This window comes from Anser anser (genome assembly GCF_964211835.1).
Source record: "Anser anser genome assembly, chromosome: 6".
In the NCBI taxonomy this organism is placed as follows: Eukaryota; Metazoa; Chordata; class Aves; order Anseriformes; family Anatidae; genus Anser; species Anser anser.
Genome location: NC_139726.1, coordinates 807,966 through 825,794, shown reverse-complemented (window position 1 = coordinate 825,794; position 17,829 = coordinate 807,966). Strand labels below are relative to the sequence as shown.

At 49.6% G+C, this 17,829-nt stretch overlaps 1 long non-coding RNA gene across 6 annotated transcripts; it reads right to left on the bottom strand.

The window, feature by feature from the left end:
* Positions 1 to 2,784: 2,784 nt before the first annotated feature.
* On the bottom strand, positions 2,785 to 16,396 carry LOC310901682. 6 transcript variants are annotated; one of them, XR_014586027.1, is made up of 7 exons: positions 14,983 to 16,396; positions 9,214 to 14,714; positions 8,810 to 9,104; positions 8,025 to 8,220; positions 7,041 to 7,152; positions 4,476 to 6,077; positions 2,785 to 4,222 (listed from the first exon to the last, which is right to left on the bottom strand). It is a non-coding gene; the product is annotated as an uncharacterized lncRNA (long non-coding RNA). The 6 variants fall into 6 exon arrangements; XR_014586028.1 differs by having other exon boundaries at positions 2,785 to 3,572; XR_014586029.1 differs by having other exon boundaries at positions 2,785 to 4,599; positions 5,945 to 6,077.
* Between the last annotated feature and the right edge of the window lie 1,433 nt (positions 16,397 to 17,829).

Below are 17,829 nucleotides of genomic sequence, written 5' to 3'. Positions count from 1 at the left end.
TAACATTTACAAAGAAAGAGCAGTGACTGACAACCAAAGCATTTAAATTATTATTAACAGTACTTTGCTGTACAAGTATCAGATGACAGCGGAAAAGCTGACAAGCCCTTCTTGTTCCCTCCCTCTCCGGGTTAAATACCCAGGGCTCACTGGCGGGCCCCCCCCCATGGGACCTCCTGCAAGTGGCCGGGTGCCGCAGCGGCTCCTCCACGCTGGAGGGGGTGCCCACACCCTGCACCCTGTGCTCCTGCACCCCCTACCCCTGCTCTCCCCACAAGTACAAAGTTGCCCTCGGTACCACCCTTTCCGTCCTGCTCGTTCTTCCCTTCCCCAGGCCCTGGCGCTGCGTTGCGGTCCTGGTCTCCCCAGGTTAAGACAGACCACATCTCCCGCCTTTATCAGCGGAATAACCATTCACACATTGCAGAAACCTCCAGCACCACATGTTTTGCACTTACACACTTGCAAATCATCCTACCTTTGAAGGTCCCGGTAGTTTAAAACGTTTACCAGCAAAGCCCGACAAGGTACGTGCCTGCTAAATGTCCCTGCGCTCAGCAGGCTGCATACGCACTTACAGCCCGGCTCACAGTGCTGCCTGAACGAGGCAGGGTGACCTTGGAGGAGGTGGCGCTGCCCCAAACCCACACCTCCTGTCCTGCAGCAGCCCCCGGAGCACCGGAGAGGCCAGACCCCAAACCCTTGCTCATGGAAAACCTCGCATTTCATGTGCCATGTGCCAGGGTGGGGCAGTGGTCCCACCTGCAACCGGGGCTGCTGATGGGGCTGGCACGAGCAGCAGGTGTGAGTGGGGACCCCACCAACACAGCCCTGACTGCTCCTTCCCCTCCGAAAGCTGAAAGTGCCTTCTCCTGACATTTAGAAAGGATAAATGCTTGATTTAAACTAATCCACTTTAGCCAGACCTAGTCTGTAGGAGATTGTTTTGACAGAACAGCGCGGCACCCACCAAAAGCCCGGTAAAGCGGTCGGAAGGAGAGCGCCTGGCTCCAGCGCCCGGCCTGCCTCACAGGGTGCTCGCTGTGCCCCTGGGCCTTGCAGCACATCCCCTGCGCTCAGGGGAGCGGTTCCCAGCCCCGCAGCCTGCAGGGCCTCTGCCGGGCAAACCCTGCCACGGGCAGGGGCTGGGGAGCAGGGGGAGAGCGGCCGCAGGGGGTGCTCAGGGGGGACTCGATGCCCGAGCCGCTCGCGGAGGGCAGGCGTCTGTTTTCTGGTTATCCCCAGAGCAAGCAGTTGTAAGTGCCTCTGTAAGACAGCTCTCCCCGTGCTGCCGGTCTTCTTGCTGCTTCTGCCAAATTCCAGTCCGGGGGAACTGTGGCTGGTGGTGCTGGAAGAAGACAACCGTGACCAGGTCTGAGGTCCTCTTGTCTCCCTGGTCTTTGTCAGAAAAATTGGTTGCCTTCAGATGCCCTTGTTTTCACACCAGTTATCCTTTGAACCCATCTGAGTACACTTTGAATATCCAAGGCAAGGCAAGGGTACCACAACGGGCAGCCCAGAGCATCCAGAATCCCAGGAGAGCAGCCACCACCGGGCTGGTTATTGTGGTATGCTTCATGCGGACGGAAAGTTAAACAGGTTCTCTACTGCCTGCTATAGATAAACATACAAAGGCAAACCCACGGATGGTTTGAGATGGACAGAGGGGTGGGAACATGGGAAACCCACGAGAAACCCAAGCAGAAGCCATCCATGCGGCACGGGTGAAGGCAGCCCTGTGGGTCCCGCCCGGGCTCCCACCTGCAGCTGGCAGAGATGGGAGCACGGCTGCGACGGCCCCACATGATGCTGCCCCTAGCAGAAGGGCAGCCGCCGCCTGCATTAACTTCATTTCCCCAGGGGTTTTACGGTATAGCCCCACGTTGAGCCTATTGCATTAATCTGTCCTTAATGGCGCTGCACACTCAGGTATTTCATTAAGTGATTTCGCTTTATGTATGTGCTCTCACTGATGCTGATGGGCCTGAGAAACTTGCCATTGATTTCAGTGGGAACAGTCTGCTCCTCTCCGTGTGAAATGCAGTCTCTTTTCCAGCTGCTATTGGAAACAAAAATTGAGGTACGGGTTCTCTCTTCCCACATTTCCAAGCATTTACAGAGCTGTGCTGGGGCGCAGCAGTGAGCTCCGTGAAGGGGAGGCTGTGAGACAGCAGGGCGTTTTTGGAGGGGTGATGTGGAGGGGTGGAGAGAGAAAGGCGTAGTGCTGAGGGATGCGAGGGGGCCCAGGGTGCTGCGGCGGGGATTGGGATGCCACGCACCGCTCAGCTGGAGCCTCGGCCAGCCCATCCCGTCCTCCTGGCTCTGAGCAGCAGTGGCAGCACCTCCTGGCCCTTGCCCCAGGCCCGTGGCTGCGGTCAGCATGGGAGCGAGCAGGCGGCTTGTGCAGTGCTGCCGCCCAGCAGCCTTCCAACCGCAGCCGGCCACAGAGAGAAGCAGTCATGGAATCGTGTCATTTGCTTAAATATCGCGTGGTGGGGTTAAAACACAAAAAAGTGTGTAGTCTTTTAACATACTTTCTGATGCCTTTAATTTCCCTTACTGGTTTCAGTAATGTGCAGGTGGCAATTACACTGCTGTCTAAAATTATGGGGTTGTAGGAAATAAAGCAGTAAGCCCTTTTAGAAAACCCAGGCAGAGCTGGAGTTAGACGCAGTTACAGGCACAGAAGCAGCCCCACGGGCTGTATCTAGAAGTGCTCATCCCAGGAGTTAAACATGATGAGCTCTGAGCGTTCCTTCAAAAGAGTAAAAAAACAAAAAATCAAAGTTTTTTCTAGTTTTTACTTGAAGTTTGAATTCAGGTTGCATTCAGATCATAGCATCACACTGTTCCTTGCAAGCTCTAATGATACGGTGTTTGTCTACACGTGATTTTCTCTCTGGAGTACATGAGGTGTGCATGACATGTACCTTCTTCCAGCAGCTGATGGCCCCCCTGGGGTCTTCCACCCTGACAGACCAGACCTACAAGCAGCCAGGAATGCACTGGGGAGAAATTACGCCTCCCAGGGGATGCGTGGCGGGGCCAGCCCTGCCTCCCTCGCTGTTGGAGCAAGGGGCAGGGCCCGCAGGCGCCGTCCCCAGTGCCTGGCTCCAGGCTTGGCGCCCACGCAGCCGCCCGGGTGTGCGGGACACTGGAGGTTACCCCGGGCCTGGTTCCTTCTCCAGGTTCTGCCCAGGCGAACTCTGACGGCTGCTGACAGACCACATCACGGCGCCAGCACCTCCGGGGTGATTTCCGTGTCTAAAGTCCAGGCTGGCAGGTGCTCTTGACCTTAATCCCCACGTGTCCCACTTCCCCCTCTACAAGGTGCCAATACTACTTTATTCCTGCTGTAAATACTTCGGGTGCTTAGCCCCGTGGCAGACTGCCACGCCAGCCCGCCCTCGGTCCTCCCAGCACTCGACCCCGCTGCGCTGGCAGCACTCTCCTGAGCGCAGGCTTGCGTGCAGGACAATACATCCGTCACAGCTGGCACCAAGGCTGTGTGGTGGTGAACAAAACCCACATGGAGATGCTTTGGCTCCAGAATCAGGTCAGGGCTGGCTGAGCTGGAGGTAGGGGATAACATTTAGTGAAATGGCCTCGGTTTTGGACCTTCCCTCCGCTAGCACTGCTTTACTCTTCTGTATTCCCACGGTACAACAGAGCACTGGTGGGTTTGGCTGCCAGGAAGGGCAAAGGTCCAGAGGACAGCTAAGCACAGACAATCCCGCTCTGCACTTGCGGCTGCGGGGCTGCCCTGATGCTGTGCTCTTGTTCCTACATGGACACATGCAGACCATTGCCTTTGCACAGGATGGCCTTACAGAAAGCACATGCATGCAAATATGCGCTGGGAAGTCTACAAAGAAAGAACGCAGTTTTATACTAATTCCCTTAATTTATTCACACCAAATGTCAGTGCGGTGTCATATAAAAATCTTTAATGATTTTAAAACAAATGGTCCCTGAGGCAGGAAAATAGTTATAGTGTCATTTCTAAAATTAATTTAATTCCTTTGGAATAGAAATAAAAAAGAGTGCCTGCTCAATTTCATATGCATTACAAATAGCATTAGAAAATATCTGAGGACTCACCCAGCCACGACCGAGCAGGGTTTCCCAGCCTTGCTGCTGGTCCCCTCGACACGTGGCCGCCGGCCCCTCGCTCTGCCCGCGGGCACGGGGCCGCGTGCTGCAGGCACTGCTCCCGCTGCCGCTCCGCACGCCATAAAGAGCACCCGGATTAATTAGTACCTGTTATTTTCTTTACACAGTAGCAGAACCTATTTTTATTACATTTCTAAATGACTCATAATTGTGTATCTTCTTGCCATATGTGCACAAGCTCAGGACAGCATTGCACTGATATTCTGGGCCTGGAATCCTTCCTCTCCGAGCTCATGGGATGATCATATATGGTCCCGCTTTGCTGCCCACCACCCCGCTCAGATGCTGCCGTACCTACTCACCATATGCTGTGCTGGTCTCACGCTGGGGCGCTGCTGGCAGCGGCTCCAACGGGCAGCCAGCCCCCTGCCCCGGGGCCGGTTCCCCGTCCTGGCTGCAGGCTGCGCTCAGCCGGTGGCCACGTGCCTTCCCGCAGGCACCAGGGCAATGCAGCAAAGGGAAGATAAGCAAATGTGGTTAGAGCTGAGCTCAACCCAAGAAACCGGTAGCAAAACCACAGTTCCTCAGCTAGAGCTGCCATACAAACCCGAGGTTTAACCGGCTGCATGGCAGCTCTACCGATCAGCTGGGACCTCTGGGGAAACACGTGATAAACACAGCATGGGCACCAAACGTTCAGGTCACATCACCACCCCCAAGCCCATGAGCTTATCTCAGAAATCAAGCACTTTTTTTAAAGATCACACTATGATACTGATTTTTCACCTGCATTTTTAGATGCTTTGTGTGCCTCACCAAGTCAGACCTTGCTGCCAGACCTCCTAAATGCCCTGAAGGAGATGGATTTGGAGCTAATAGTCCTCCACGCTGCTTATCTGTGCCAATTGCCTTCCAGCCTCTACCCAGCCTTCCAGATCCTAACTAGGATCTAGATTTTTCCTCTTCCCCAGCCCTGAAATTAATTACATATGCCTTGGTGGTCCCTCACCGAGAAGCAAAGTAACCCTGATATTTCCTAAATGTAAAGAGTTTGTCTTTGCAACCCAAAAGAACTGATTTTCTAGCTTTTAAAATGATGGTTTTAAATAAAAGCACCATTTATCCTCTGCAGATTGGCCCTCTGAAGTCAGAAGCTCTTCTGTGCTGCCACTGTTGAAGCTGCTGATTCACCTGCTCCTTTCCTCCGCTGCTCCCACGGGCTATCTCCCCTCAGGGAAATGGTTAACAGGAAAACTAGGCGAAGGAAAATTGCACTTCGCCAGATTCTGGACAGAAGCCTAGAAGGGGCAGCGTGAGATGGCACTGCAGAAATCAGCAGCCCCTCCCCGGCAGCAGTTGCGGGGTGGCTCTGCGGGCAGGGACACCTCCCACTAGACCAGGTTGCCCAAAGCCCCATCCAGCCTGGCCTTGAACACCTCCAGGGATGGGGCATCCACAGCTTCTCTGGGCAACCTGTCCCAGTGCCTCACCACCCTCTGAGTAAAGAATTTCTTCATCATATCTAATCTAAATCTTCCCTTTTTTAGTTTAAAACCATTCCCCTTGTCCTATTCCTATATCCCCTGACAGGTGCTCCAGCCCCTTGTACATCTTCATGGGATCAGTCAAGGATATCCCTGCCTGAGATCTGGTCCTTGCAAGACAAGGCAAAGCTGTCTGCTAGGGAAAGCAAAGGGAAGTGTTGGCTGTAGTAATTTTCAGCACATTGAATAAAGAAATGCTTCTGCTGCCTAGGAGGCAGCTTTGCTAAAAGGCTCTGTTAGTAATTCCACAACACCTGTAACTGGAGAGTTTGCTAGGGTTTTCCCACCTGTAGCTGAGATGACAAAAATGTGCAGTGCTTTCTTCCAGGCACAGAACAGTACCGTTATCCATGCTGCTGTTACACGGAGACTGAAGCCTTCATTTCATGTCCTACATGCATGGTTGCAGCATTAGACCACCTGTAAATGCAGACTGATATTAAATATAGCAACCCGCTTAGAGAAAGGTGTCTGTGATTAATAAATTGGATATTTGTTCCATAATTTCACCTTGTAAGTACATTTCTGGGAAAGCACAGGCACAGAGTACTGAAGGGTAAATCTCTTCCCCAGCCTTGCCATCATGGTTGTGATCAACCCATGTATCGGGCCAGGAGAGGAGGTGGGCTGCTGAGTATTTTCTGTAAAAGTATGCTAGTAAAAACAGCAGAGCTAACCCATACCTCCCATTGACGCGAGCATCGTTATGGGCACTGACAGGGAAGCATTAGGAGTAGTACAAAGGTGGGAGATTTCCTGAAAATTGCCAGTGTGGATAATTAAAAAAATACCCAAACACATAAAATTATGTTCAGTGACTCAGTCCACACACTCCCACTCTCTCCTCCCACATGCCTTCTGATGCTCTGGGAGAAATTAAGCGCTTAAGGTTTTTTCATGTTTTGTACTTACAGCCTTGCATTTTCTCTCTCCTTCTCATCTAAGGCTACCTTCAGCATGACAGTGAGTTTGCAAACCTACTGGAGATGCCTTCACCCATCCCAGCTAACCCGAAATGCTTCTGCAGAGAAGACTCACAGCAGCACAGCTGCATTTTTAAGATAATGACTTTACATTGCTTATGGTTTTATTTAAAGTACCCAATTCACAATGGGCTTTTTAAAAAACCGAGCGATCATACAATTACCAGTTCCAAGGTTCTGAACAGGGCTCAAATTTATTGTGAATTATGTTCATTATGATTTTGATGGACTTTTTGCAGAATAATGTGGAATCCTTTTGCTTGTCTCCCACCTGTGTGGTTGAAGTAGTTCACAAATTGTTTGTGTTTTTGCAGTCTGTTGCTGAATGCTTTGTTAGTGGAGATATTTTCCAGAAATGTTCTCATGGTTCTCCTGGAAAACCTGAGAAAATCACACACACCTGACGCGATGCGAGGCTCCTCTAGCTGGCATGCTGGCCTTCGCCCGGAGCCAGCTCTTCCCATAGCATCCAGAGGCTTCTGTATGAGAACAATCACATTAAAGTCAGGAACCTAGAGGGAAAGAAAAAGGGAAAATTGCTCTTAAGTACTTTAGTTTGTTTTTATTTCTTCCAAATCCATTACAATATATGCAGTTTTATTACGGAGGTAACACTATGTTTAAAGAAAAAAAAAATCCAAAAGCATAGAAGGCACAAGGTGCCTACATCTCTTTTGCTTTAATTAAGAAAAAGGTAAACAAATCTGCTTAAATATATATATAAAAGATCTGGTGTCAACAATTCAGTGTCCTTATTTCCAGCATTGCTGTGAAGTAAGTTAAATACCATGACTTTGAATTAGTGGCTGCACTTAAACTGAGGTGCCAGGTTCTAATTATTAACAGATTCGATAGCATCCATATGACAGTAGATTACATTTCAAATGGAGATTTGACATTTTAATTTCAGGTGTGCCTTTAAATTTATTCAGGTGGAAAATAGAACAAATGACCATCTCCAAATATATCATTAAGCCATATGTTCTTAGCCTGACTCTTCTTTCCTTTTAGTTTAAAAACTGGGCTAAAACGCAAGAGTACTCAGAAAAAACTCCAATCCCAGCGAGCTAAAACGCTTGATCTCACCCAAGGTGGCCACTGCACCTGGCTGCTTATCAACAGACAGGAGTTTTTGAGCTTTCGGGAAGCCTGGGGACTGGACAGAGGTGTCTGTATGCGGCAGCACGCCTTGTAGCGAGGGCATGTGTGACATGAGCCGCCGTGGTGCCAGGAGCTGGACATCTCCCACGCGTCAGGCACCTTGCACATCTTCAGCCTTCAAGAAACCTGTCTGCATAGGATGGGGCTTTCCAAGCACTGCCCAGCTCTGAGGCACAACCTCTTCTGACTCACAGAACTCCATCGGCGGTGTCTGCGTACTTGCCTGCTAAGGACAACTGTTCCTCAGTCACAACTGTGTGATTCGCTAGTCCTTGGGACAGGCCTCAACAAGGATTTTCAAGCTCGTCTCCACGCTGCAGTGAATATGCCTTGCAACAGGTCTTGTGTTCCACGATCCTTTAAAGCATTCTTAAAAATCTGTCCCTGGGGTCATCAACTCCTTCCACACTGGCAGACCTCTGTAGGATGGGAATAATTCTTCAGACATGAACATCAGGAAGATTTGAACAAATAGCATGCTGGACAGATGATTGATTATCATTTCCAAAGCCACCAGTTCCATCTACAATATGTGCAATTCAGCAAAATAATGGGGTGATTAACAGGTCAGGGCATTAAGTGCAGGTAGCATATTAGCTGGTGACATGTGGAGGGTCAGTCAAAGACATTTGTCTGTGCATTGGAATAGGCTATTATGGCTCCACACACACAGAAGCACATAGTTTTAGCTCTCAGATCTCTCTTGAAAGTAACTTTTGCAAAAAGTCTGATTCATTTTAAGCCACTGAAAAGTGGTACTAGTACTCACCCAGGAGAGCCCCCCAATCTGTCTCCTGATGGAGCCAGAGGCGTTGTAAAATTAAAACAAATTTATACTAAACTCTTAGAAAAAAAATAAAGCTAGCTAAACTTGGGACACGTGAAAAGAGGAAAGCAGTGTCATTTCCACTCTGTTTAACATTTTTGGACAGAGCAAGCCAACTGTTGGAAGCATGCCCAGCCACGACCTGGGAACTTGTTTTTTGCCGTAGCACAGCCCTTGCTGACCTGGTGTGGGGCTGGCTCAGGGCCGGTGGTCACGGCGGGGAAGGGGCACACCGTGGGGGTCTGCTCCCACCAGGACTTGTCCCTGTGGCCGTGGAGCAGCCAGGCTCTCAGGGAGTCCTTGCACCCTCGTGCTGAGCGAGTCTGAGCTCGGCCACGAGCGGCTCTTGCTCCAGCGCAGCACCGCACGCTGCTGCCAAAGGACACGGCACGGGATTGCTGGGCTTGTGCCTCGGTGCCTGAAACTCCGCTGGAGTTGAATAGGAAATGACAGCGCTGGTGTAGGTACTTCAGTGTCCTGTGGAAAATAAATAGGCAATTAGAGCCGTGTTACAAAACATTCTGGGACATCCAATAACACAAATGGAAAATGTATTTCATTTACGTGTTTGCAGAGCACGGCTCACCTGGGCTGAGTCACTAGGAAATCCCGACAGACTTTCCCACACGGAGCAGGCTGCGAGGATTCGGAGTCGCTTCACTTGTTGTTTACACAGAAAGCCTGCACGGCGGTGACCAGCGCCCCGGTGACCAGCACCCCGTGCCAGGCAGAGTGCGGCCTGCGAGCCCTGCCGAGCCCCGGCCTGCTGGCACGGCCCGGGCAAGTGCCTCGGCCCGGTACCGCACCGCGCGGCGGGGGCTCTGCGGAGCCTAAGGACAACTGCTTTGGTCCCTAACGATTCTTCTAAAATTAAAGACTTTCGTCAACAGTTCCCGAGCTATTTTTGCTGTACTGCCAGGCTATAAAGAGGGCAAAAGCACCACCCTGTGGCTAGAGGAGAAATACTTTTCTCGACGAGGCACTCGGTTGGACAATCGCGTTTGTTCTTGCAGCAGCTGTTTTCTGAAAACACTGCCCATGTTCCTCGCTAAAAAGTGCACGTACCTCCCCCGCCCAGAGCAGCATCAGATGTGCCGGGGGATGCCTGCTGGCTCCTCCAGGCTCCTGATCCTGCAATGGAAACGAGGTAAATGCATCGCGTTACTCTACGATAAACAGTATTTTCAGCGTAAGCCCTTAAATCCGGGCTCTGTTGATAGTCCACCAAAGACGTTCTCCCAGGAAGGCCCAGGGCTGGTGCCAATCTCTCAGGCTGATGCAAGCGGGTGTCCCGTGGGCAGCCCCTGCCCTGAGGCAGCTCACACCAGCACCGACGGGCACGGCTGCCTGTCCCGTCATCAGCCTTGCTGGCTGCCAAAAAAAACTCGTTGCAGTGGTTTTGCATCAGTTTCCCTGCATGTACAGCTATGGAAGATCTCGCTCTGACCACCCTCAGTAGGAAGGACCAGTTTCTCAGTTTACTACCCCTACTGCATTAAAACAACTTTAAAATATCAGGCCCTGGTTATTTGCTTCTTCCTTTCTATGCAGGGTCAGCAGAGGTGGCCTGGTGTCCCAGCTCCTTGCTACAGGCACCCGTGTGCAGTGGGGACACAAGATTTTATTTTGGATGCAGCAGAAACAAGATCAGGAGTGCATTTTCAAATAACCTATGGGCTTTTGAAATTGCTTAGGAAACCATTTTGATTGGCAAGTCTAAACAGTACATTACGTATTACTGATTACTTTCCCCAGCTAGCAATAGATTACTGATTATTTTTACTTTCTTATGCATCATGCATGCGAATCGCTCAGCAAGACAATGACAGACTGCCTTATGGCGATCATGCTGACTATCTTTACATGACATATCGTTTCATGGCCATCAAACTACCAAAACATCGTCACTCATTCTCAGGACAGGACTGTCAAGTACAATGACCGCCTGGTTACCCCGGATTTCATGGCAGGTTTTTTTAGATCGATCCATTCCTGTGACCACTCTCGTTAAAATATTACGTAAGGAACAGGCATTTCCTGCTATTAGCTCTTTTAACATTTAGAATATTTTTAAAATATTAACATATTGCACGAGCAATTGAGGACATGTAGCATGCACTGCCTAGTGTCTTCCAGGACAGATGAAGCTTAGCTCAAAGGAGCCACCGCAGCGGTGCACTGGGGTGACGTGCTGCTATACATATTTAGGGAACAGCTGGGCCTTTCTCTCCCACCTGCAGAAACTTCCAAAAGACTTTACTTCCTAAGTTACTTAAACGATTTTGCAAATTTTATCCAACATCACTCAGAGGACAGGAGAAAAATCAATCGGTGGAAGCAGAACCTCCCAAAGCGAAACTCGGCTCCTGCGGCTCGCCGAGACACAGGGCAGGCAGGAGACGCACGGTGAGGCGGCACCTCCATTCAATTCAGGTCGCTGCCCATGGAATGAAATACAGGAGCGACTTGACGAGGCAGAAGTGTGACTGCAGCCAGACAAACGTCTCCTAAACCGTGTTTGAAGACATTTGTCTCAATTCCCGGTGGCTGCATAGGTCAGCCATGTCCCGGTCCCCCAGTATTTGCTATTCACCAACATGTGTGTGCCCGGTCCTGTTCACGCAAATATTAGAGGAGCGTTGCCTTTGGTGCTAATGTCCACTTCCACATGCAAACAAAGGTATACATGATTGCACACCTATAATTCATCATATATTAGCCAGCACTTGTGATACGTTTATTAACGGTTCTAGCCCTTCAGGCAGGAGGCAGAGAAAATAATGTATAACTTAGGAGAGCAGTCAAGTACCTCAAATATTAAATAATTATTTTGAACAGGCTTTGAACACCCTACCTTGTGAGCTGAGCACATACAGAAGTATATATTTACAAAAATCTGGATCCCTTCATGCATTAATTAGGATCAGAATAAAAGGTTGAGCTCGCCTGCTAATGTATTCATGGTGGGGCTGTCATCCTTGAAATACAGAGCGAGCAGCACCGTGAAGAAATGGCTGGGCTACGCGCTGTGCGCCCCGGCCTGGGGGCTGCCTGCAGCCACGCTGGATTGCAGCAATATTTTGGGGAAGACCATGCAGATTTCAATATTTGGAAGGAAAGAGGGAGAAAAAGATGTGCCAAGTAGGCAGGGGGCTGCTGGCAGCTGCTGGGGAGGGAACAGTGCAGGGAAGTGTTGTGGTGGGTGAGATGGAGGGGTGGGAGCGGGGATGTCAGATGAGGAGTGCCTTCATCGCAGAGCAAAGCTGAGGACAGGGCCTCCGCAGCACTGATGGGTGGAGGTAAGAGGTAGGATGGCCCTGGCAGCAGGGCTTGTCAGAAAGTCTTGGGTGGAAGCTTCTCATCAGAGAGCACCCATTTGCCCCGTCCTCCAGGAACTGCTGCATGTTGCTAAAATTTAATTTAGAGAAAAAAGGAAAACCAGCCCTAATTAAATTAACATGCTTATGCCAATGTTGTTGCACCATTGTTTCTCTTCTAAATTTCCTCCTTTAATAATTCTGAAAATAATTTCTCTTGTATTCTGCTTCATGAAAACGCCTAAAAGTAATAGTTAAATTAATATATTTTGAAGTTATTCTAAATGTTTTGCTTTTTTTTCTGGAATTTTCTTGCAAAGCTGGACACTTTTGATAATAATTTGAGCTCAAAGACATTGAAATCTCAAAATCCTCGGCAAAGGGAAGCCCTCCCCCTCTAGAAAGCTGTGCTCGTTAGGCCAGCCCTGACGCGGGAGATGCACGGGATGGTGATGCCCTGGGTACCACTTCAGCTGCGGGAGGAGAGGAGGGGCACTGACCTGGGCTGTTAGCAGGAGGGCCAGCTGGGCTGAGGACGCAGAAAGGTTGTGTACTCCGTATTTCTTCGGGTTTAGTCAGGTAGACAAGGAAAGATGCAACGCTGCCTGGCACCGGAAGAATGCCCTGAAAGCTGCCCAGCACCGGGAAGGAAAGCACGTGTACCACCAAGCACAGCAAACAATGCTTCCACTCTGGTGTGGTGTTTCTGCTGGCCTCCAAACGTAAGCTCTCCTTGCCGTAGGAAGGCCAGATGTGGAAGCCGAAGTCTTTCTTTCTTAGAATCAGCAAATCGCCCTGCCAGGGCCCTGCCGCTCCCGAAGCAGCTGGTACCTGCACGGTGCTATCTGTCTGGTTTTCTTCACAGAGAGATGTCGGGACAGCAAATCGCCTCTGCCTTCGGTGCCTGCCGCGGGTCGAGCACCGTTTCTCCATCAGGCGTGTTGGCACCTTCCCGAGCTAGGCACCAGCCGTTCCCATCCCTGCTGCTCACGCCTCCTCGCCTCCCCGGCCCAGCAGAGCCAAACGCCGCCGACCACCGACCTGCCCGGGGGGTCCCGCGCCGCGACGGCACCTCCGAGCGTCCCCAGCGCTTCGCCGACAACTTGACAAATTTCCTTTAACTATTTTGATGTAATAACGTAATTAGGTAAAAGGGTTCAGCAACCGATTGCGTTTCACTAATTTCAACCATCTGCTTCAACATTTGTTCCTGTGTGTGCCAGATTTCAGAGTGTCTTTGCTCTAATAGTAATTAATGAAACTGTTAATAAGCTACATATATCATATTATGCTGCAATAATTTATCAAAGGATAATGTTATGAGACAAATTATATATAACAATTATAGAAAACGGCTTACATTACTAAACGTTGCACACTGCTAACTAGTTTCTTTACTCTTCTCTTCTTAATGAATTCCCTAATTAATTTAATGCATACTTTATGCATAATTTGAAATTTAAAAACATCTCTGGGTCAGGTTTTAACCATCCTCTTTTACATGCTGTCTGCTTCTACAAGACACATATTAGCAAAACATGACCTCTATGCAAATTACAGAGACCCGCTGCTATTTCCATTCCCAATCCCGGCGCAGGCGCTGGGGCGCACTCCCTCCCGCGTCGGAGCCCCGACCGCCCTTGCTGGCATCCCGGCATCCACGCTGCACAGCAGCACACGCACCCGTGCGTGGCCCAGGAGAGCCACTGTGAAAGTAGGTCACTATTTATACCAAAAAAATAAAAAAATAAAAAAAAAATAAATGGCTGTTCTAATCTTTTATTACATAACCAGCTCCGTTTTGGGGAAAGCTGTTCTCAGTTATAGTTTGTGCAAACAGACATCTAAAAATAGAGCTTCTCCACCATCATACATCAAAAATCACCCTGTCCCCAGAATAATGGGGTCAGCTTAAACATCAAGACATCTTTAAAAATGGAAATGTAAAGTTTAGTGTCTTAATCTTCGGATGTTTAAGCCTCCAACACATAGTTTTCCAATATTCGCTAGTTCTCTACATCTACAGCTTGGCAGCTTTACTGCAGAACAAGACCATAAACTTTCCTTTCAGAGCCAAAGCTTCTATTCTTGTCTGACTGTAGGACTAACTATTTTGTGTTGGGATTTCAGGAAAATCACCAGCACCCCGGCATTCCACATAAATTACAAGCATACTCCAAGTTTAATGTTTCCTATTTTTTTCTTCCTGAATTTCCTTAATAAGAGATAGAAGATACCGCTGAGCAGGACCTCACTCACCACAGACGTTACAGCGTGGTAACTTACGGACTGGACCACTAGCAAAATCCACAGAGAAGGGTGAAACTCCTTTTTGGCACACACAGGAGAAGCAGAGACTTGGCTCAAGTTTTGACACTTGTCTGTGACTTGCCAACTTACCGTAGGACACATCTGTGTTTAGGTACTGCACATACCTGCTACTTCATTACAGTAACACCATGTTACACTTTATTATATGTTATTTAATAAAGGGCTGTGAATTTTGTCTAGGAGCAGGCTCTCGGCGATGCAGAGGGCAGATGTTTGTTTCTGTAGCACAAACATTTGCTGACGCACGAACCATCCGCTCTGCTCCTCATTCCAGGGCTAACTTGTTCCACTGCTCGCTATGGAAAACTTCACGGGTTCAAGTTTCTGGACGCAGCGACGCTGCGCGGACGGAAAGCAGACGCTGCGCCATGCCGATCGGCGCTCGACGGCTTTGTGCTCTCTGCAGGCTGTGATGCCTGAAGCCTCTCTGCAGGGCTGCCTGTAAATACAGCCCGCGCTTTAATATCGAAAGGAGAGAAGCATTTCCTCCCAGCAGTAACAACTGTTCGGTAAGCAGGAGCACCGACGTGTTTGGGAAGGGCTGCACTACGAGCCACAGACCGCAGGACAAGTATCGCATCGGCCGCCCGTGCCCCGTGCCCGCCTCCCCCGAGCTGGGGGAGCCCCTGCCCCATGCCGCGGGGAGCACGGCCAGGTCAGCTCATCGCCTGCACGTCCCCCGCGTGGATTCCTGCCCCGTTACTCACTGCCTGGAACCCAGTCCGGCGCCCCTGCCAAAACACGCTCAGCGCCTGGCCAGGGAAAGCAGGAAGCAAGGCAAAACAAGTAGCTCCGCCACGTGGTTCTCCCAGCCCCTGTGCTCCCAGATGTCCCGTATCGCACTGAACAAGGTAACAGTCTGCTGCAGCACATCCTGCTGCTGAGCCCTTCCTACCAGCCCTCCAGTGTGGATTCTCTGATGCCTAATAGTGTGGGTGAGCATTCGCCTTTTCGTTCAGCGGGGTGCTGAGCTGGGGCTGTCTGTCCTCCACTTGAGCACCTAAGGTCTTTAAGGTAAGTACTGCTCTGTCAAATTCAGTAAAGGTTAATCAGCAGATGCAAAAGCTAGCAGACCTCAGAGAAGGTGCACGGACACAGAGAAAGATTTATCATACATTCTTAATTAGTATAATTAATAGCTTATGGAACTCAATATCTTAATAAACAAACCATTCACAAATAAAGTTATTACGGTGAGTTGATTATCATTTGGTAGGCACGATTGTATTTCAGAAATGAAAACGTGATTCGTAACTGGGAACACATACGAAGGTACGGCGTGAGCTAGATGGAAAGAGCCAGAGCGCTCAGGTGGCTTTAACGACCGAGATGCCTGGGGTGCCGGGAGGAGAAGGCGGACCCGTCTCATGCACCACCACTGAGAAATGTGTACAAAATTTAACCTTCAAATGTAGCAAAAGTGATGATAGGATACATACACCAATTTCTGAGTAAGATCCTTAAATGCAAAGTTTTCCCTTCTTCTACTGGCATTCATGCTTATGTACATCTAAACTGCTGCTGTCCCCTTCTGTGCACAGAGCAGGGTTTCTTTAAACGAAGGTGGTTCTCAGCATGGCTTGCTTAGTGCAGTGCCCGTGTCCATATCCATGTCAGAAGTGATTAAGTCATCAAGTAATTAAGATATAGCAGATCCTGCCTTATGGCAAGAGGAAGAGCCTGATGGCTTTCTGAGCTATCCATTTGCACTATTTTCTGCTATTTTCAGCCAAAAGGGCCCTTGTATTCTGCATGGTATGATTAACCACAGGGGTCTAGTCTTGCCATTTGTGGACCACAGTGTTGTCTTCAGCTATGTTTGGTCTCTTATGCTCCAGAGCAGAAAGACAAGTTACCAAGCCAGCCTGTCTTTAGTATGGGATCATTCCTCCCCAACTGCTCTTCGGACAGTATTTTTTAATACATTAAGAAAATATTATACAGAGAGCCAGAGCGATGTATTGTAATGTTACCTCACCTTCTGGCACACCTCTGGCTGGAAAAAAATGTAGAGTTTTCATCTTCAAGTTAGCTTGCTTCTGTGCTTTTCAGTCTGACACTTTAGATTATTTTAATGATGGAGTAGCCTTGATTAAATAATTTCTCCCTACAGAAGCAGCTGTCTTGTGTCAAGGAATCTGTTCAAGTATCTGGAACGTTTATATTTGCCAAGGAGGAAAGCCAAGGCGTTGAGCTAACAGTGGGAATGCCTGACCATACCCAACCAGTGACGACTTTGTCGTAACTCAAAAAACTGAAGCTGAAGCTTGGGGAGACATTACAGACCTCCCCTTCCCACGGGTCAGACATCGTGGGGACAAGCCCAGGGGCTAGGGAAGCTTTTCCCTTCCCTTCCCTTCCCTTCCCTTCCCTTCCCTTCCCTTCCCTTCCCTTCCCTTCCCTTCCCTTCCCTTCCCTTCCCTTCCCTTCCCATCACAGAGCACCCCGCAGGGTCAGAGGGGACACGTGGCCCCGCAGGGACATCGCACCACAGCAGGACCCCGAGCACTCCTGCCGCTGGGACACGCAGACAGCAGCAGCAAGGGAAGAAACCAGAATAAAAACAAAGAACTGGTGCCAGCGTGGTAAAGGAAACCACAGTCTGTGGTCTCTCTTAAATCTTTACTTCTAAACTGAAGGTATTATTTGCGTTTAATCTTGACTCAGAGCTATCCTAGTCTCAGACAGCTACTCATTTTTTCCCTTTTAACAATCCCTTTGCAACCTTATCCTTCACTCCCTCTTCCTGAAAGTCCTTAAATGTGTACCACCCGCACAAACAAATCCTGCTGAAATCAGATCTGCCTGGCACGTCTGAGTGAGCTTGCTTTACAAAGAAAAGTCTTGGAAGAACAACAGAATTGCCATTTATTTCAAAAAGGTATGCCTTAGATCTCACAATGTAAACACAGGCTGGGCTTTGAAACTACTATTTTTTCTTAAATATGAATAGGAATGCAATTTTTTTCCACTTATTTATTTCTTTCAGTATTCATATATGCACTACAGTGGGTTGAAGACTTAAAAAATGCTTTAAAAATATGTTGTTTTGTGATTTGGGATACTGTGCATTGCTCTTGAATTTGTTAATACCAGATTTTAAGAGAGCTGCAAAATATTGACTTGAGCTTTTCCCTCTTCCACATCCGTACCCATATCCTGAGTTTTTGCAAGCGGTGCCCATACACCACGAGCGGTGCCCATACACCACGAGCGGTGCTCATACACCACGAGCGGTGCTCATACACCACGAGCGGTCTCAGCTCTTTAAGCTGACCGTGCCTACAGGCTGCACCTGCCATGACAGCGACCGCCCAGCGCCGTCCCCGCTCGCTGGCTGCCCTGTGCATCGATGGATGCACCCCGACCCCACGCGGCACGTCTCCTGAACACCCTGGGCCCACGCAAGCCACCCTACGCGACCATCTCTGCAGAACAGCTTCTGCTGACGATTCAGCAGGCTTTGTCCACACGCAGCCTGGGGGCCTGGGCAGCGGGGGACATGAGGGGACACCGCACCCAGGCGTGCCCACAGCCGTAACCCTGCTGTGCCA